We start from the raw sequence: 22,385 nt of genomic DNA on the forward strand, positions 1-22,385 counted from the left end.
CACAGTAAATCATTGATGAGTCATTGATGAGACACTGATGAGATATTGCTGAGTCATTAATGAGTCATCAATGAGTCACTGGTGAGAGACATTGATGAGACATTGACACTGCTCACATAGGATGTGAATAGAGGAACCATCCTGACAGGTGTCTCTGCTTTGGAAAAAGCAGCCAATTCATCTGAAAGAGGAAGAAAAGGTACGGCGGGTTAAGCTGCTTGAAGGGAGCACTGGACAGATTGAGGGAGGAGAGCTCAGGAATGGAAGAAAAATCTGACCAAGGCAGGTCTCAGAGTGCAGCTGACTTTTCAGATTAACTAAATGGAATATACCATGAGCTTGTGAGGAAACACAGCACAGATAATTTCCATTGGATTGAGGGTTAGAGATAGTAGGATATGGTTGTCTCAAGCCCAGGGTGGGTGAGATAGATGCCCCCTCGACTGGAAGGTCTCTTAGGGGGCAGCCTGGTGGAGGCCCAGGGAAGAGATGGGATATGTTGTGTTGTGGGTAGAACATGTCACTATAAAGCGCAATTCTGTCTCTAGTGGAGCTGCCTTGCAGCTTCAGGATGAGGGAAGTTGGTGTGGAAGAAAGCTGAGACAGACACAGGGGGCAAGAGTGAAAGACCAAGAGAGACTCAAGGAGGAGGAGGAGGAAGGCGAGAAGGAAGCCAGAGGGATGGAGAGAAGTGGGGAGCAGGGAGCTGGAGTGGCTGGCGGCATGTCCTGGTACGTGGGGCCCCAGGTCCCGGGAGCTGCACAAGCTGCTTGGCGGTGTTCTCCGGCCCGTGACCATTACCAAGACCTAATTAACAAACCCTCTGCTGTGTGCGAGTAAGAATCAGATCTAACAAATGTTTGTGGGGGACCAACAAGTTCTCAATGTCTCAGGAATGAGACCCTCTCTAGTTCTCAAAACAATTCTTCAAGTTAGATGGTATTTTGCCATCCTTCCTATGAAGAGACTAACTCAGGGAAGTTGGGGATTTTCCTTGGTTTCTACAGCTAGTAGTAGCACAATTAGGCCATTGTCAGCACTCTTTCTACACCCGGGCTCCTACTGGAAGGTGTATACACGTGCCCCTAGTGCAGTGTGGTGTGAGGCAGGATCTCACCAAGCACCACGGGATATGAGATGAAGGTCAAGTGCTGCGAGCCTTCAGGAAATGTGCAAGTGCTATTATGGTCACAAGGACTCTGCAGAAAAGCTACAGGGAACCTCTGTATCTCTTGGGTTGATCTACAGGAGGAGTTCTTAACTGCTTTGTGACATCACTGCATCTGACAGTCTGGTGAAGCCATGAACCCCTTCTCAGGATAATGCTTCTAAATGTATAAAATAAGATGCATAAAAGGAACTGAGTTATTATTTGGAAGACTGATAGATTAAGGGAAAGAATCAAGAATGTATGTTCTGACTTTCTATACTAACTCTACCACTGGGCAACCAAATAGGTGATGGGGATGTTTTCCTTATCGAAATATTACAATAATACATTATAAGAAATGATAGAAGTAAGCCATTTTGTAACCCCTAATAGACTAAAGGATCTAAACATTGAAGATGAATGGTTGTTAACAGAAATAACCAGAAGTAATCTTGCCTCTTCCTCTGCCCCTAAAACTTGATGGCATCAAGCATTTAGACCCAATTTCCAGTTTACGAGAAACACAGAGGAAAGAAGGACACCATGGGGATGTAACCTTATCCAAGAGTGTTAGAAACTCTACAGGGTAAACAGCCTGTGTAATGTCTAGGAACTACAATGAGATAATGCAGCATTGAAAAGGATTTGGGGGTATAACTGGATGATGGATGTGTGGGATTCTATATATCATTCAGTCTACTTTCATGTAGGTTCTGAGTTCTCCACAATAAAAAATTAAAACTACGTTTTAAGATTATCAAGGAAACAACTTACATTTTGAAATGCAAATATCAAAATATGTTTTAAAAATATTTCATGATATATAGTTAATAATTTTCCTCCATAATGTACTAAGTAATAAGATCCGTGGCAGGTCTAAAAACTATTGCAATGTCAAAGTGGCTGTGAGAATAAAACTGTACTATGAAATGAAAATACCAATTATTTCAATGGGTGACAACACCACAGGAAATGTTGTACCCCTGTGGTTTGCTGACTACATTCATAACTGAAGAAAATGCTAAATTGCAGCTGGGAGATAATAAAAATAAAGCTGAAGATTTTTCTGTTTAAGTTCACTGGGCATTCTGAATTCTGTGCATAGAGTCCCTCGATCCCAGGTAACAGCCCCTGTTCTAAAGGCTCAGGAGAGTTCTAGAATGAATACAGTGTTATGGCCCTGAGCTAGAGCCACCCCATGTCTGCAGTGGGGATTTGAACTGGCTTAAAAACCATGGTTCTTATCTGCTTGAGGCATTCAAGACTCTGTCCCTGTCCCTGGTTTTCTCTTTTCCCTCTGGAGACCAAGGCACTCTTGCTTCAGAGACAAATGTGCTCCCCTGATAGAAGTGACTTAATAGCATACCACATTCACTATACCACTTAAGACCCACTTGCAGTGATACAAAGCCATAGAGTCCTAAAGAAAATTTAATGCAAATCCTGTGTTTTGCATATGTGAACAGTGATGCTTAGCCAGATCAACGGTCCAGTCCAGAAGCTCCTACACTTTCTGCGTGCATGGTGCCCTCTGCCTCTCACTCATTTTGTCACAGGTCCTAGGAGTTTTGTTTAAGTGGTTAGTTTTAATTTAAAACATTTTTTATGTACTAACAAATCTGTAGCCATTTGGAAAAAATAATATATGTAAACTGAAGGAAGAAAGTGATATTTTTAAATACATTCTCAAATATCACCAGTCCCTACTAACAGCTTGCATGTCTGCCACTGGAATCAGATTTGGGCACCACCACTTTCCTGTCATGTTCTACGTTGTTTTTTGTGTGATGCTCACTTTTCATCACAGAAACTGCTCAAGATCCAGCTTTGCAAAAATAATGATGCTATTGTGAGAAATGCAGCACAATCAGTGTTAAACATGAACCACGTAAGGCTGGTAGTTTGAATGGTGTCCACCAGATGACAAGTATCACTGTCTCTGTTAAAAGTTGAAAATATCCCATGGCACCTCTCTGAGTGTGCTGTGATGTCCTCAGAGAGCCAAGTTATAGCCCACGGTCACATAGGTCAGTGTACTGGATCCAGAAGAACCAATGTCTCTTGCTTGCTAGCCATGTTCACGGGAGAACTGTGGCCACATTCATGGGAGAACTGTGGTCTTCTTTTGACTTCATTTCATAAATGGGCATATGTCTAAAACAGAATCTGATGAAACCATGTGGCAAATTATTGTGTTAAATGCTGAAAATCCTCCCTATCCAAGTAAATTTAATTTATCTGGGCTTTGTCCTCTGGGCAAATTTGTTTGAGTCATAGAAAGTCCACTATTAAGATTTTAAAAAATTATAGCAGTTCTTTTAGCTGTATTTGATGGTTATTTGCATTTGCTCTTATACTTTTGGACACAATGGAAAACTGGTTCACACTAGACCTCCTACTGTTAGGAAACCATAAAACTAGACAAAATATATGAAATAACTGTTTTCAGATGTTGGGCAATGAGTACTATAAAACTGTGACCCCTGAGAGGGGAAAAGCAGATGAAGCAAGCCCATGATCACCCAGATTTCTGCATGGAGGCACTTCTCAAAGTATGCTGCAGGGAGGGGGTGCCCAGGAGAATAAGGCAGTCCTGCTAAGGTGAGCAGAGGCAGTCTGGAGATGAAGACCAAAGGGACACCTGGCGGGTAGGGCATTAGGGATGTACAGAGAAGGAGTCTGGAGGTCTTCACAGACATCCCCTTGAGCACCTGGCTGGAGAGCTGGCTCTCTGTGCTAAAGCCAACGTGCTGATGTAGTAGACACAGATCAACTACCAAGGAGAAGTGAGTGACGTGAAGTTCCGGAACTTATACAGAGCTGGGAAATAATGAAGCACCAAGCAGCCAGTCTAGAAAGACCACAATGAACACACCAAGCACCAGGCTAATATCCCAGGAGAACAGGGCTACTAACAGGGTGACTCAAGCCCTAGAGGACAGACTACACTATAGGTGTCCTAACAAAGCTTAAGAATGAGGCTTCACAGAGCAAGCTTATCCATAAGTAAATTAGCTGCTTCAGAATTAAATTCTATACTCTCTAAGTGAAGACAGTAAAATTGGGACATTCAACAGTGTGGCATCCTACTGTGTCCAGGATACAATAAAAAATTGCCAGGCATGTAAAGAAGCAAGAAATGTGAGGGGAAAATGTGAACAGTAGGAAAATCAGTTAAAAGGAAGAGACTGCAATGACATAAATGACAGACTTTAATTTTTATTTTAAGCAGACTGCATCCAGCAAAGAGCCCAACATGGGGCTTGAACTCATGACCCTGACATCAAGACCTGAGCTAAGATCAAGAGTTGATTGCTTAACCTACTGAGCCACCCAGGCATCCCAGATTGACAGACTTTAGTACAACTATTATAAATAAGTTCAAAATTTTAAATGGAAGTATGGACATATTGTGGAACTAGAAAGGCAAAATAGAGAAATAAAAATCATTGAAAAAGAACACATGGAAATTCTAGAACTGAAACACAACCTAAAATGAAATATTTCTAATAGAAACTAAAAAAACACCCCAAGAGAACAGATCAATGGAACTAAAAGCTGATTCCTTGGAAAGAGCAATAAAATTGATAAACCTTTAGCCAGACTCATTAAAAAAAAAGATGTGGGGGTGCCTGGATGACTCAGTCAGTTAAGTGGGTGAAACCTGCTTAAGATTCTCCCTCTCCCTCTGCTCCTCCCCCACCCACCCTACTCTCTCTAAAAAAATAAAAATAAAAAAATAGAGAGGACTCAAATAAACAAAATCAGAAATAAAAGAGGAAAAAATAACAACCAACACCGAAGAAATACAATAATTTTAAGAGGACATTATGAAAAAAATGTGTGTCAACAAACTGGACAATCTAGGAAGAAATGTTCCAGAATGATAAATTTCCAGAAACTTATAAATCCCAGAGTTAGGAAGAAATAGAAAATTTGAACAGACCAATTACCAACAATGAAATTGAATCAGTAGTAAAAACAAAACAAAACACACAAAAAACTTCTAACAAACAAGAGTCTAGGACCAGATGGCTTCACAGGTGAATTCCACTAAATGTTTAAAGAAGAATTCATACCTATTCTTTTCAACCTTTTCCAAAAAATGGAAGAGTAAAGAAAACCTCCAGATTCATTATATGAGGCCAGCATTACCCTGATATCAATACCAGATAAAGACTTTACTAAAAAAGAGAATGACAGGGGTGCCTAGCTGGTTCAGTCAGTGAACTGTGGGACTCTTAATCTTGGGTTGTGGGCTTGAGCCCCCCTTTGTATATAAAAATTATTTAAAAATAAAATCTTAAAAAAAAGAACTACAGGCCAATACCTCTGATGTACATATATGAAAAAAATCCCTGACAAAATCCTAGCAAACCAAACCCAACAATATCTTAAAAAAAAAAATCATTCACCACAATGAGGTGTTATTTACTGTGGAATGCAAGGGTGTTTCAAAATTCATTAATCAATCAACATGATATATCACATCAACAAAAGAAAGGATAAAAACCATATGACCATTTCAGTAGATGCACAAAAAGCATTTGACAAAGTATAACATTCATTCATGATAAAAACCCTCAACAAAGTAGGTTTAGAGGGAACATACTTCAACATAATAAAGGCCATATATGAAAAACCCACAGCCAACATCATACTCAATGAGGAAAAACTGAGAGCTTCCCTCCTGAGGTCAGGAACAAGACAGGGATGTCCACTCTCATTACTTTTATTCAACATAGTACTGGACGCCCTAGCTGTGGCATTCAAACAACAAAAAGAAATAAAAGGCATCCAAATTGGTAAGGAAGAAGTAAAACTCTCACTATTTGCAGATGACATGATAACATATATAGAACACCCCAGAGACTCCACCAAACAACTACTAGAACTGATAAATGAATTCAGTAAGGTCCAGGATACAAAAGCATACAGAAATCTGTTGCATTTATATAGACTTATAATGAAGTGGTAGAGATTAAGAAAGCAATCCCGTTTATAACTGCATCAAAAATAATAAAATACCTAGGAATAAAATTAACCAAAGTAGTGAAAGACCTGTACTCTGAAAACTATCAAACATTGATGAAATAAATGGAAAACAACACAAAGAAATGGAAAGACATTCCATGCTCATGGGTTGGAAGAACAACTGTTGTTAAAATATCCATACTACCCAAAGCAATCTACAGATTTAATGGAATCCCTATCAAAATATCAACAGTACTTTCACAGACCTAGAACAATCCTACAATTTGTATGGAATCACAAAAGACCCCAAATAGCTAAAGCAATCCCAAAAAGGAAAACAAAGTGAGAGATATCATAATTCCAGACTTCAAGCTATAATACAAAGCTGTAGTAATCAGAACAGTATGGTACTGGCACACACACACACAAAAGACACATAGATCGATGGAACAGAACAGAAAACCTAGAAATAAACCCACAATTATACGGTCGATTAATCTTTGACAAAGCAGTAAAGAATATACAATGGGGAAAGGACAATCTCTTCAACAAATGATGTTGGTAAAACTGGACAGCCACATGCAAAATAATGAAACTGGACCACTTTCTTTCACAATACACAGAAATAAACTCAAAATGGATTAAAGACCTAAATGTGAGATCTGAAACCATAAAAATCCTAGAAAACAGCACAGGCAGTAACTTCTCTGACACTGGTCATAGCAACATCTTTCTAGATATGTCTCCTGAGGCAAGGGAAACAAGAGCCAAAATAAACTATTGAGACTTCATCAAGATAAAAAGCTTCTTCACAGTGAAGGAAAAAATCAACAAAACTAAAAGACAGCTTAACAAATAGGAAAAGATATTTCAAATGACATATCCGATAAAGGGTTAGTATCCAAAATATATAAAGAACTTGTACACTTGGGGCACCTGGCTGGGTCAGTTGGTAGATCATGCAATTCTTGATCTTGGGGACATGAGTTTAAGCTCATGTTGGACATAGAGTTTACAGAGGAAGAAGAAGAAGAAGGAGGAGGAGGAGGAGGAGGAGGAGGAGGAGGAGGAGGAGGGGGAAGAGGAGGAGGAGAACCAATACAACTTAACACCCAAAACCCAAATCATCTAATTAAAAATGGGCAGAAGACATGAACAGACATTTCTCTAAATAAGACATACAGATCAACAACAGACACATGAAAAGAATCTCAACATCACTCATCATCAGGGAAATACAAATCAAAACCACAGTGAGGTATCACCTCACACCTGTCAGAATGGCTAGAATCAAAAACTCAAGAAATAATAAGTACTGGTGAAGAAGTGGAGAAAAAGGAATCCTCTTGCACTGTTGGTGGGAATGCAAACTGGTGCAGCCACTATGGAAAACAGTATGGAGGGTCCTCAAAGAATTAAAAATAGAATTACCATATGATCCAGTAATCACACTACTTTGAACCTAAAGAATACAAAAACACTAGTTTGAAAGAATACATGCACCCCTATGTTTATAGCAGCATTATCAACATCAGCCAAATTATGGAAGCAGCCCAAGTGTCCACTGATAGATGAACAAAGATGTGATACACACACACACACACACACACACACACACACACACACACAAATACAATGGAATATTATTCCACCATAAAGAGGAATGAAATCTTGCCATTTGCAAAATCATGGATGCAGTTAAAGAGTATTATGCTGAGTGAAGTAAGTCAGTCAGAGAAAGACAAATACCATATGATCTCACTCATATGTAGATTTTTTTAAATGTAGAATTTTTTTAAAAGATTTTATTTATTTATTTGAGAGAGAGAGAGAGAGAGAGAGAAAGAGAAAGACCATGTATGTAAGAACAGAGGGAGGGACAGATGGAGAGAGAGAGAGAATCCTCAAGCAGACTCCATCCTGAGCAAGGAGCCTGATGCGGGGCTCGATCTTACAACCCTGAGATCATGATCTGAGCTAAAACCAAGAGTCAAATACTTAACCGACTGAGCCATCTAAGCATCCCTCACTCATTTGTGGATTTTAAGAAACAAAACAAATGAGCAAAGGGGGAAGAAAGAGAGAAAGGCAAACCAAGAAACAGACTTAACCTACAGAGAACACACTGATGTGTACCAGAGGGGAGGTGGGGGGTGGGTGGAGGAAATAAGGGATGGGGATGAAGGAGGACACTTGTCCTGAGGAGCACCAGGTCACATATGGAAGTGTTGAATCCCTATGTTGTACACCTGAAACTAACATTACACGGGGTGTTAACTATATTGGAATTTTTAAAAATGGTAATGAAATGAAATGAAGTATTTCCATTCATCTGTAAACTTTCCAATCACAAATTCTGTCTTGTCCATACATATAATGCAGTATACAAAATATGCTGTCTCTGTAAATAAAATGCATTATTAGACAAGTAGCAGTATGTTTTAGTCCAGCAGCTCTCCTGCACCAAAGCCAGGGACTTTGTGAACATGTGCAGGTATGCTCAAAGTGAGCTGGGCACCACTCGACCCAGTATTGACTCCCTATGACAGCACTGTTTAGTGGAACTCTCTGTGATGATGAAAATGGTCCAGTATCAGCTCTGTCCAGTACACTAGCCCCTAGCCACATGTATTTAAAGGTATTTTAATTAAAAACTTAATTTCTCAATCACAATAGTCACATTTCGGTCATAGTACAGCTCTGAAGTCTTAAGGAAAATGTTGATGGCTTTAGTCAATTCTGTTAAAATCTAATGTTTTTGATGTTAAAAGAATTAATTCAGCTTCCAAAGGCTTGAATAACTCAATAACTCCATTAAGAGTAGTTTATGTCCTGAGGAAATCAAAGTGGGATTTTTTTTCCTCATTTTACTAGTCATTATGTTAGCAGAGAAATGAAGGTCTTATCTGAACACAGTTGTTTTCAAACTTTCCTGGGCAAAGCAGTTACATGGAGAATTTGCTGTCAGTGAAGATTTCTGAGACACCTCCACTCTCAGACTAAGGTGTGTCTAATCTGGGTATCTTCATGGATGGGATTCAGGAATCCATGTTCTTAGGAAGCATCTCAGATAATTCTGATATATGATTACCCCTTAAGAAATGCTAAAACACACACACACACACACACACACATACACATATCCAAACCAAATATTAACAGCTCAATCAGTATGGTTTTATATGCATGATGTGGGCAATTATTTAATTTTTCCTTTTGTTACTTATTTTGTTATTCATCAGCTAAGCTCTTCCTAACTATAGAATAACTTTTCCCATTTTTTACTTTATTCCATTCAAAGCAATTTACATTTTTCCAGATGATTCAAAATATCATGTTTTTGTACATTAGAACCTTGCATGCACCAGATGCCATTCATTTGTTGAGTGAGTGAATCAAGATAATAGGTGTGCCATCTCTGAAAACACTTGCCCCCCACACTAATTATGTTAATAAGTTAATGATGTGAGAACTGAGATACCAGGTCCGAACTGAGTACTTTCTCCTTTTACATCAGCAGAATGCATTTCACAAGTAAACTCATCATTAGAGAGTTCTGAACCATTTGTCCCTTAGGAGTAGGAGTAAAAAATTGTAAAACTCAGAGGATGATACAAAGAAGTGGCCTTTAACCTATTACTTAGAAATTCTAGAAAGAGAGAACAGAATTCAAGAAAGAGAGAACAGAAAAAAACAGAGGAGGAAACTTCAAAAACATAATTGATGTAATTTCACAGAATTGAAGAATGTGACTTTCAAGATTGAAAGAGCACACCAAATATCTAGTACAATAAATGGAAAAAAAAAAGAAGACATAATGCACATCATCACACAATTTCTAAAAAACAAGAATAAAGAGAGGGAGTAAAAAATACCAAGAATAACTTACATAAAAAGACTGAAAAAACAAGCACACAAAAATAAAAACAGGTCAGGAATCCAACACAATGGACTATCTACAACTAACATCATACTTACTGGTGAAAAGTTGAAAGCTTTCTCCCTAAGGTCAAGAATAGGACAAGAATGTCACTCTCACAACTTCTCTTCGACATTGTACTAGAGTTTCCAGCCAGTGCAATAAGGTAAGAAAAACACATTTAGGTTAGAAAGTAAAAATAAGAATGTCGTTTCTTGCTAATGCTAGAATTGTTTGTCAAAAATTTTATAGAAGTAGAGAAAAAAAGCTAGAAGAACTTATAAGAAACTTATCAAAGTTACAAAATACAAGAACAAAATTCAAAAATCAATTGCATTTCTCTATACCAGCAATGAACAATCAGAAACTGAAATTTAAAAAACAGTACCACTTTCAATAACATAATCAAATATGAACTAGTTTGGAGTACAAGATCCATACACTGAAAACTACAAAACATTGCTAAGAGATGATAAAGAAGATTTTTTTTTAAAGATTTTATTTATTTATTCATGAGAGACACACAGAGAGAGAGAGGCAGAGGGAGAAGCAGGCTCTCCATGCAGGGAGCCCGATGTGGGACTCGACCCTGGGTCTTCAGGATCACGCCCTGGGCCGAAGGCAGGCGCCCAACCGCTGAGCCACCCATGCGTCCTGATAAAGAAGATTTAAATAAATAAATAAATAAATAAAACATGTTGATGAATTGGAAGACACAATATTGTTAAGATATTAATCTCCCAAGATGTATCTATAGATTCCATGAAATTCCACTTAAAATTGCAGAAAGTTTTTTGTAGAAATGGACAAGCTTAATCTAAATTTTATATTTAAAAAACAGCATAGAAGAGCCAAAACTATTCTGGAAAAGATCTTAAAAAGTAGAAGGATTTACACTGTATGCTTTCAAGACTTACTACTGAAAGGTAGTAATCAACACTGTGCAGTATTGGCATGAAGATAGAGCAATAGATCAATGTATCAGGATGAAGAGACCAAAAGTAGACTCACACATATACAGTTAATTGATTTTTGACAAAGGTGCCAAAACAATTTAATAGTGAAAAGGAACCTTTTCAGAAATGATATTAGAACAATTAAGTAACAATATGCTAAAAATGTTAACCTTTACCTAATGCCACATACAAAGCTAATTCAAAATGCATCATAGGGAATGCCTGGGTGGCTCAGTGGTTTAGCGCCTGCCTTTGGCCCAGAGCATGATCCTGGAGTCCCGGGATTGAGTCCCACATTGGGCTCCCTGCATGGAGCCTGCTTCTCCCTCTGCCTGAGTCTCTCTCTCTCTCTCTCTCTCTCTATCTCTCATGAATAAATAAATAAAATCTTTTTTAAAAAATGCATCATAGACCTGAATGTAAGAACTAAACCTACAGAATGTTAGAGCATGGCTCATCAGAACTTTCTCTAATAACAAAAATATTCTTTATTTGTACTGCACAAGATGGTAGCCATTAGCCACATGTGGCTATAGAGTGCTTAAAATGTCACTAGTATGATTGAGGAGCAGATTTTTAATATTTAATTTTATTTGATTTAACGTGAAATACAAATAGCCATATGTAGGTAGTAGCTATCAGGCATCACAATTTCAGAAGAAATCATAGGAGACAGGCTTAGGCACCTTGACTTTTGCAAAGATTCCTTAAGTACAATACAAAATCCTGAACAACTAGGAAAAAGGAAACCAATTAATCAGATTTTATTAAAACTTAAAACTTTTACTTTTCAAAATATATTGTTAAGAAAATGAGAAAATTCTCTGCAGACTGATAGAATATTTGCAAAAACAGTTACCTGACTTATACCCAGTATATGTTAAGAAGTGTCAAAACTCAATAATTCAAAAAATTATAAAAATGAACATGTTCAAACAGACATTTGTCTAGAATATATGTATGTAGAGAGAGAGCAAGCTCTAATAAGCACACAAAAAGATGATCAACACAATTCATCCTTAGGAAATGAAAAGTAAAACTATAATGGATAGTAGGATACACACAGCCGCTTAGCAAAATTTAAAAAGCAAGTGTGGATGTAGAATAACTGGAACTCTCACATACTGCTGATGAGAATGTAGTATGGTACACACACCTTGAAAAGCAGTTTTGTAATTTCTTAAACATTTAAACATCTACACAACCATTCCACACTTAGGTATTTACCTAAGCAAAAGGAAAGCACAAGTCCACACATGTCCACACAGAGACTTGTACACAAATTCATCACAGCTAAAATCCAGATACAAATGTTCATCAAGAAGTGTATCCACAAACTGCAATAATACATCCAGACAGTGGGAGGCTACTCAACAATAAGAGGAATGGCCTATTGATAATGTTGTAACATGGATGAATCTCAAAATAATTGTGTAAGTGAAAGAGGCTAGATACAGTTTACATACTATACAATTCCATTTATATAAAATTCTAGAAAATGCAGACAAATCTATAGTGATAAAAAGCAGATCCATAGTTATCTGTAGGCAAAGATGGAGGGTTTGCAAAGAGGCGATGTAAACTTTTGTGTGTGATGGATATACTTATTATCTTGTGGTGATGGTTTCAGAAGTACATACATTTGTTGAAAGGAGTCAAATTGTACACTTCCCACATTTTTACTTTATTGCAAATCAAGTATCCTTCAGTAAACTTAAAAACAGCAGTATAGACTACTGAAAAGCAACATAGTGAGTTAGAGGACAAAATTTCAAGGGAAAATTATTTTTCACCTAGAATCTTATACCTAGCTAAACTATCCTCTAGTGTTGCACAGCCTACTAGAAGATATAACTTACCAAAACAAGGGAGTAAATCAAGCAGGAGGGAGAACATGGGATCCAGAAAAGGGGAGACCCACATGGAAGACAGGTAGAATGAAGACTGGTGATGATAACCTTGTGGCAACACTTGAGGGCAGCCTATCCAGCTTGCAGCAGGTGGACAGGGGTCTCTGGCAGGAATGGCTCCAGGGAGAAAGTGAACTCAAAAATTCTTGATGTGTTTGGTCTCGCAGAAGATAGTGTCAAAGATGATTATGATACTGATATTGAACATGAAAGGAATTTGTGATAAGAACAGAGAAAACTAAGTAAATGAACAACCTTCATAAACCAAGACTATTACCAACTCCCAGAAAAACAAAGCTTCACAAGAAAGGAAATATAATCTCTGTTCACCACTGGGCTCAGCCATGTACTGCTTCCATTTTCAGACTAAGGTGTATATTGATGTAATACAAAACAATGATATATCTACTTTGGGAAAAGGGGAGGGGGAAGAATGTGAAAGAACATGAAAGCTTTATAGTTTGTAATGAATAAGATCCAAATGGATAAGGTCTAAAATAAATAAATTAAGACTAACTGTCCAGAGGGAAGATGAGCAGGTGGAGCACAGGAGGTTCCCATGTCAACAAAAGTACTCTGTGTGGTATCATAATGTACACACAGTGTGTTACACATTCGTCCAAACCCACAGAATGTGCAACACCAATATTGGACCTGAATGTGCCCTGTGGCCTCTGGGTGATGATGATGTGTCAGTGCAGGTACATTGGCTGTGATGATGTTGGTGATGGAGGAGGCTGCGTGTGTAGGTGCAGGGGTGCACAGGAATTCTGTACTTTCCACTCAAAATTGCTGTGAACCTAAAACTGTTTTAAAAACACAGTCTAAAAAAAAAAAACACAGTCTAGGGCACTGAGGGGGGCACTTGACGGGATGAGCATTGGGTATTAAGCTATATGTTGGCAAACTGAACTCCAATAAAAAAACCACAGTCTATTAAAATGTTCATATGCAATACATTAATTATAAAATTAGAATGTGTCAGTTCTAGATTTAATCCTGAGTTTCCTGTTCATTAGTGATCTCCCCTCTGATATTACTTAGCCTCTCAGTTTCTTCACCTATAAAAAGGGGGACAATCATAATTTGGAGGTGTAGTAGGGATTAAATAAGATTCTATGTCTGAACTCTAATAGTGATTAAATCTCTTCATACTTTGTACTCTTCCCAAAGAGATAAAGGTGGCTCACAAAGATGCACTTAGCAGTAAGATAAAATCAACTGAAATAAATATGAAAATGAAGGCAGGTCTGTTACCCAGGACTTGCTCAGTTCTCTTTCTCCTGTGATTGAAGCAATACCTTTGGGGTACATTTAATGAGTTCATGTGCCCACTATGTGGGTGCCTTAATATGGCTGCAATTAGCTCCTCTGTCATCCTGCAGCTTCTGCTGTGCTATTATGTAGACAATCAATTTAAGGTGGACCCCAAGCCGGTTTGAGGCTCCTCATCAGTTGTATTAAAGGCATCCTGTTTACAAGAAAGTAGATTTAGAGAATAATTGCACACAGAATATTCATCAAAGGCCTGTCAAAGCCTGAACTATTCAATTTTCTAGTAGAACCAGAGCCCTCAGGATGCAAAGCACTTCCCAGGCAAGAAAACATGTCAGTATACAATCAAGAGTGAACGTTATGGTTTGAATGGTGTTCCCCAAGAAGATGTGGCAGTCCCGAATCCCTTCTGAGACCTTCCTTGGAAATAGGGTCTTTCCAGATGATCAAGTTAAGATGAGGACATTAGGGTGGGCCCTGATCCAAGAGGACTCCTGTCTGTACAAGAAAGGAAAATGTGGACACAGAGGCCCATGGAGACATGTTGTGTGAGGATGAAGGCAGAGATGGGAGCTGTGTCTATAAGCCAAGGCGTGCTGACCAGCACCAGCACACACCAGAGGCTGGGCACAGGGACCAGCCTGCCCCATCTTCGCGGCAGCCTGAGAGATGATGAAGCTCTGTGGTTTTCAGCCCTTCAGGTGGCAGCACTGTGCTATGGTGGCCATGGGAGATGGCCACAGTGGGGACGACTGAGTGGGCCCAGGCAGGAAAGAACTCTCCTTACTTGAAGAATTGCGTAGGAGCACAGGTAGCAGGTGTGGCGTTGGCTCCCAGTGCTTCAGCTCCGAGGCTGAACAGCAGTGCCCCCACCCAAACCCGAGGCAGGGCAGCCTCCTTGCTGTTCTAACACATCGGTGGCTCCCTCTGCTTTGCGCCCACTTGAGCTTTGAGTAACCCCTCGCTTCTTTTTTATTTATTTTTTATTTTTTTAACCCTTCGCTTCTAATTGCTGTCTTAGCGCTCCGCGTATTCTTTGGCCTGAATGACTGTCTCTCGCGGTTTGCACGTTCTAGTCATTGCAGCGAATCCATCCAGCCGAGTATTTCAGGCACCCCTACTCCACACGGTTAAATGTCTGCATCACAGTCCTGGCTCCAATGGCTAAGAGCCTATGTAGCATATTTTACAGCGAGTGTCAGAGCCATCCCCTACATTCCCCTGAACAGGCAAAAACAGGCTGTGGAGCTAAACGCCTTTCTTTTTTCTTTTTTTCAAGATTTATTTACTTATTTATGATAGACATAGAGAGAGAGGGGCAGACACAGGAGGAGGGAGAAGCAGGCTCCATGCCAGGAGCCCGACGCGGGACTCAATCCCGGGACTCCAGGATTGCACCCAGGGCCAAAGGCAGGCGCTAAACCGCTGAGCCACCCAGGGATCCCGAAAAGCCTTTCTTTTTGTGCTCAGATTCGGGTCCTGCAAAGTGCTGCTGATCCAAGTGCCAATGCCTTCCTGCTCCTACCGACCTCTCTCACTGCGGCCCCCAACTCCTCAGTCTTCCTCAACTTCACTCAAAAGATAGGAAGTAAATCAGTTTTAAAATAATAGCAAGCTTTTGAAGAAAGTAGTTTAATATACAGAGTGGAGAGCTGCCTCTTTCAAAGGAAGCATCTTGTCCTATTTGTATATATTTGATGAGTGTATAACATAAAAAATTATTCAAAAAAGTGAGAATGTTGAAAGTTTTGATTTCAGAGTCTCCGTAATAAGCCATGCCGACCCTCTCCGTTTTGAGTGCCACCTTCACACAGTAAATTGGTCAGCTCTCTCATTACCACATGGGTTGGACCTCGGTGCTGATGCTCCTGTCACACGCCCATCCCTTGGATCCTGCCCACAACATCCACAAGACCCACTCTGTCAACTCATGTCTTATACCCAGAAGCAGAACCCCGCACTCAGGAAGAAAGAGGAATGCACGGGAGCAGAACTGGTTATTTCAGAGCCACTGACATGAAACTGAGAAGCTAGAGAGATGGAGCAGAGTAAAAACCTAGGGTGGCTCTGAAAGCAGGCTCGCCCCTGGTCAGAACCCTCAGACCAAGCCTCTGCTTAGGAAGCCGGTGGCACCCTGGGGCCGGGAGCGGTTGCAACCAAAAGCAACACAGAGCTAATGGCCACATTTTAGCAAGTCCTTAGCATCTGGGCTTCTGTGCCAGTGTCTGTTCACCTGTCATGCTCTGCCAGATGCACGGATTTAAATTCGGTTATGGGAATATGAGTAAGCTACTAGTGTAAAAAACAATCTCACTCATTTAAAAAATTGTTTTAGTCTTTCAAACTGAGAATACTACTAGAAATGTATTCTCAATTTTTAAAAATGTGAAATTTAGATGGCAAGCTATATTATCACTTACTAAGACAAATTATAAAAAATTCTCCAAATAGTTAAACCAATAATTTATCATCCCAAATGAATATATCATCTGTATATAAATACTGTATAATACTGGCAGAATCTGATTTACTATATATAAATACAGTAAATATTGGCAGAAAAATAAGACTGTCTTTGACGTTGCAGCTTCAGTTAAATGATACCATCGTATTGACATAATAAAAGAAAACATATATAATTTTATACCAACCCATAAGCTACAAATTCAATATCAGTTTGAACTCTCTGCATTTTCAGCACCCTCTTACTATGCCAGTAATTACACATGGAGCCCCAGGCTAGCAGTATTTAACAAGTCTGTTCGTTAAGTAAAGTCTACACAACTTAATATTTATGTCCTAATAACTTTGTGACAATTTTTTAAAATTACATACGTTGAATAAAAAAATATGTACTTTCACTTCATTCCCCGACCAGCCACAATTACTGATTACTGGCTTGGGTGTCCAGGTTGAGCACCCCACGCTTCTCCAGCCGTGGAATTGGCTTGGACCCTAACACCTCGTTTCTGGGTTTGCTTCAATTTTCCCAAGCGAAGTATGTTTGACACGACAACTGCTGAGAAGCCAGCTTCACAAAGACATGCTGTTGGCAGAGGGACATGGCTGGGGGTGCATGTTCAGCGGGTGGGCCACCCGGAAGGAGAGCTCAGGTGTCATCTAATCAAATGTCCGGGGTTGTGTGCTCTCTCAAATACTCTGAGCTACCTGTCCGAGGCCCGTGGGGCCCCCAGGTGCCTCAGCTTACAGTCTGGAGACAAGGTTGGGACAGGTCGGCTGGCCCTAGCCTGTCACCCAGGGTGTTCTGACACCCACCATGCTAACTCTAAGAAATGCCTTTCCAGTTCCATACATTTCAAACATACAAGTTACACAGTCAATCCATACCGCCACACAGAGTATTATGAAGAGTAGTAAGGTAGCATCTGGAGATAGCTCTGGCGGGGAGTGACTGGCTGCCCACCTGCTTCCCGGTCAAGGTCACCATCTGAAGATCTACCCTCGAGAGCACCTCGAGAAATCCTTTGACAGTTCTGTGCCTGGAGCTTGAAGAGGTAAACCCCAGCCTGCATGGCTCCTCGCAGGTGCTCACGGTTCTGGTTTCCAGTCTAAGAGGAGGCTGCCTTTTCCCCCCCGCCTGCCTCCTTTTCGCCAGGTGCCTGAACTGACTCTGCACACCAGATGTGACTTTACCCTGATGTTCCTAAGAGGACACTTTCCCTTAATAGAATATGAAACAGCACTGCATGATACAACATGATACAATACCACACCACACAATACAGCACAACACAATGCAGTGATTGTAACACTTCCCCGTAACAGACATCTCCCCACCCCTTACTGCCTGCCAGATCACGTAACAGGTCTTGGGGAATTCAGAGTTGAAAGAAGCTCCCTAAAATAAATAAATAAATAAATAAATAAATAAATAAATAAATAAATAAATAATAAATAAATAAATAAATTAAATAAATAAAAAAAAGAAAGAAGCTCCCTGGCCTCAGCGGCCGCTCCATCCAGCTCTAGGTCAAGACCTCTGCTGTCTCAGAGTCATTCCCCTCTGGGGTGTCCTGCTCCTCAGGCTGGAGTCTGCTCTCTGTATCTCCTTGAGAACCACACGAGGACCATGAAAGCACCCATGCTCCTCATATTCTGGGATGTGCAGGCACTGTGCTGAGCCCCTGAGAAGCCTCCTCTCTTTTGTAGCATCACATGCGGATGCTGGATCAGTGCCTGGGAGAGCAGGGGACCCAGTGGCGGTGGCAGGCCTTGCTCTGTGCAGCTCCTTCCCAGCAGCCTCCTGCCCCTTCACCTGCCCTGTTGCTTGCATTCCCTTCAACAAGCAGCTGCTGTCACTTTGCAAGATGCCTGGGGACTCTGCTGACGATTGGGGGGAAATCAAACCGGACACAGTTTCTGTTCCCCAGGAAGCTTGCGGATGTTGGGTGCCATACCAGCTGGGGAAAGCCTCCACCTGAGGCTGCAAGAAGCCTTGGCTTCCACAGGTGCTCAAGACAAAGCTCTGCGGGCTGGCCCTGCTTTTGCTGTTAAGTTTAAATAAGCCTCTAAGGGGCACCTGGGTGACTCAGTGGTTGAGCATCTGCCTTTGGCTCAGGTCTTGATTCCAGGGTGCTAGGATTGAGTCCCGCATCACACTCCCTGCAGGGAAACTGCTTCTGTCTCTGCCTATGTCTCTGCCTCTCTCTCTGCGTCTCTCGTGAATAAATAAATAAAATCTTAAAATAAATAAGCCTCTGATGCAGAGACTCCACCTTAAAATGTTATTGTCAATATTCTGTTTTTTTAAGCCTGATTTAACATAATCATAACTTTAGAATTCAGTTAAAATTTAATTTGTTCAAATTTATATTGAACTTGTATATTATAGATTGATTTTAAATGACCTATTTTTCTTGCAAATGTATGATTAAATTTGAGCTGTGACTTTAAATACGATTTCAGTTTTCTGTGCATAGTTACTACAGGTGATATGTTTGTTTTTGAGCCTAAAATATAGTTTAATTATTTCAAGACTTTTATATGCTTTCCCTTAGTAAACGTATAATTTAGTTTGTTATCCAAAATGTCATAGTTTAAAATTGAGAATACATTTCTAGTAGTATTCTCAGTTTGAAAGACTAAAACAATTTTTTAAATGAGTGAGATTGTTTTTTACACTAGTAGCTTACTCATATTCCCATAACCGAATTTAAATCCGTGCATCTGGCAGAGCATGACAGGTGAAGAGACACTGGCACAGAAGCCCAGATGCTAAGGACTTGCTAAAATGTGGCCATTAGCTCTGTGTTGCTTTTGGTTGCAACCGCTCCCGGCCCCAGGGTGCCACGGGTTTCCTAAGCAGAGGCTTGGTCTGAGGGTTCTGACCAGGGGCGAGCCTGCTTTCAGAGCCACCCTAGGTTTTTACTCTGCTCCATCTCTCTAGCTTCTCAGTTTCATGTCAGTGGCTCTGAAATAACCAGTTCTGCTCCCGTGCATTCCTCTTTCTTCCTGAGTGCGGGGTTCTGCTTCTGGGTATAAGACATGAGTTGACAGAGTGGGTCTTGTGGATGTTGTGGGCAGGATCCAAGGGATGGGCGTGTGACAGGAGCATCAGCACCGAGGTCCAAACCATGTGGTAATATTCAAAACAAATCAGTTTAGGAAACTCTGTCCTCGCTGCTATGCACAGGGGCCTGATTATCTGGACTGCCATTCTCATCCATTAAGATTATGAATGATTTAGTCAACAAAGGCAATGCCATTTTCTCCAAAAAGCTATAGTTAAAATGCATAGATTATCAGATTTCCTTAATGGTGCCCCGTGTCCTGAAATTACCTACCAGCCATACTGCAACTCTTCTATTACTAACATAGTTTGGATTCTTTTTATAGAACATTTTCTCTCATTATGTCATATTTAAAATTTACTTTCTCACATGCTATTCAAATAGGTCGTGATTTCTTCCATAACCACACCTTCACTTAGATCTGTATAACTCTAAGGAATGCTGTTTTTACTGTGATTAGCAGTAATAATGACCTCCATAATGCAGAGCTGCATGCTCTATAGATGCAGCGCTGCCCATGCACATGGGTGTATTCCTTGCACAGGGCAGCCCCCCTATTTGCATGACCTCTTCCTCTCAAGACATGTAGAGTACTTAATGTATTGAGGTTTTTCACAACAAAGTAGTCCCATTTTACAGATGATCGTACGAAGAAACTAATGATCTGGTACTTTTTAATAATTATGACCTATCCGAATAAACCGATTTTGCATCTCATGTGCACTATTATATGCCTTTCCTGACATCTTACGTGCCATTAAAATTACTCGCAACTAATTGACACGAATGTGTGGACCCAGGTGGCATTTACAAGACCCAGTCCGTGGGAATGCAGATCAGCTTGGTAAGCTTTGGAATCAAGACACAGCATATGACTGTCCACTCCTTTTATTGTCCATTCTGTAAAGCAAAAGCCGTGCACGTGGCGGATGCTCTTGATGCTCAGCCTCCACTGTGGATCAGGAGAGGCAAAGTGCATCTACAGGCAGTCAGAGCAGTTCATTGGAAAATGGAAAACAAAAGCGAGAAATCAGTCAGTCCTTTCTATTTATGAGATTCCAATAATCCGGTTTAAATTTTTTTTCTTCTCCCACTAATTTAATTTTTTCAAAAGTCATCTAAATTGAACAATTAAGTGAGAGCACTTTATAAATAATAAATTGCTACTCAAATTTAAGTGATCTAGACACAGTTTCAGCAGCTATTTGCCATACAAATTTTCAGGCCTATCCTTGATACAGGTTTTCCCAGCATCATGCACAACCTCACTAACTCCTTCCTGCACCTACGAAGGTGCAGATTCCTGAGTCCTGCTGGGATTGGGCTGAGACTCTGGAGGGGAAGCAAGTTCTGCTGGTATCCTGTGCGTCCTGAAGACAAGAGACCACTGCCCCTAGTGAACCTCCAAGTCCACGGCTTTGACAGCTCAGAGCCGCTCTGCAGCAGCCATTTGTTGAACAACAAAGCAGTTATCCTACATACTCTGCTCAAGTTTATATTGCAATCTTCTTTGGTGCATAAAGAAATGCAGCATGTACCCCTCGTGGACAGATTGGCCACAGGGGATGTTGAAGCAACACTAGGATGTCCAGCTTCCAGCTTTTGCTTCCTCTGGGAAGCCTTCCCTGATTTTCCCCAATTGGGCAGGAATGACCAGGCAGCAATCTAGTGGGTAAGTGTCCCTCAATTATAGCCCTTGGGAGCATCCTCACTGTTGTGACAGCGAGTTTCACCTGCTTGGGCAGTGAGCCCAGTGTCTGGCCACACACATACATGTGCTTTTATAATAACCCGGACATGTACTGTGCTATAACCGGTATTTGTTGAACAAACGAATGAATGAACATGATGGTTAACACATAACTCTAAAGAGAGATTCTTATGAATACGGGTATTTGGGCGTATTGGTGCACGTAATTAACACTGTTCCCATGCAGGCCAAATTTGGCGTCGATGCCACAATTGTCCCACTGTACCCCTGCCGGATCTGACACAGGCTGATACGTGAAATGAGCATTTACTGTGGCTCTGCTCTTCTCTAGACACAGCATGCACCTGAGATCATTGATCCTGACCATATTCTTGTGAAGTTGGTTTTATCATTTCTTCTCGAATATGAGAAGATGGTCTCAGAGGAAGGACCTTTGACCAAGGGCAGCAAGCGGATATGCGCTGAGCCGTGATTCAGGCGCAGCTCTGTCTGATGTCTCCGTGTTGCTGTGCTACAGTTCACCAGAGATCAGAAATACAATAAATACCATGTTGACTAGCTTTTCACCTCGATTCTTCCTTTTCTTTGGGCACACAGGTGTCATTTCTCTGTAGGGTGAAAATGCAAATAGCCATTTTTTACAAGAATAAACTTTGCCCTTCTGTTCAATTTTTAGCACAAAGCACGAAGCTACTGCTTATCCATCATGTGGGTTTTGACGGTAAATTTCCTGGTAAAGTTTGGGCTATTCTATGTCCTGAAAATTCCTCTTATAGTGTGGATTACTCAAAAGCATGAGGGTTCTAAATCTTTTCCCTGGTGAAAACATGCTCACCTGGATTTCCTCTTGTTCTGCTGCTTAGAAATAAAAAGCTAAGTTGGCCTCTGCTTTGAATTTCCTCATGCCGATCTTGACACGGCTGCTGTAGTGCTTGTAGGTGTTACCTACCTGCTTGGTA

The 22,385-nt window shown here is 40.5% G+C and overlaps 2 long non-coding RNA genes across 3 annotated transcripts in view; one reads left to right on the top strand and one right to left on the bottom strand.

Annotated features, from left to right (window-relative positions):
* The window catches only part of LOC144287686 (uncharacterized), a 595,958-nt gene that overhangs the window by 14,908 nt on the left and 558,665 nt on the right, over positions 1-22,385 (bottom strand). The window contains exon 1 of one of the 2 annotated variants that reach the window (XR_013355430.1): positions 1,118-1,239. The exons of the other annotated variant lie outside the window; for it this stretch is intronic. This is a non-coding gene — a long non-coding RNA (uncharacterized LOC144287686). Of the gene's footprint in view, positions 1-1,117; positions 1,240-22,385 lie in introns of those variants that run through there. 2 annotated transcript variants of the gene reach the window in all.
* On the top strand, positions 42-21,992 carry LOC144287685 (uncharacterized). Its single transcript, XR_013355425.1, has 4 exons — positions 42-199; positions 8,999-9,128; positions 20,957-21,387; positions 21,758-21,992. It is a non-coding gene; the product is annotated as an uncharacterized LOC144287685 (long non-coding RNA).

The sequence above is a fragment of the Canis aureus genome, chromosome 17 (genome assembly GCF_053574225.1).
Source record: "Canis aureus isolate CA01 chromosome 17, VMU_Caureus_v.1.0, whole genome shotgun sequence".
Lineage (NCBI taxonomy): Eukaryota > Metazoa > Chordata > Mammalia > Carnivora > Canidae > Canis > Canis aureus.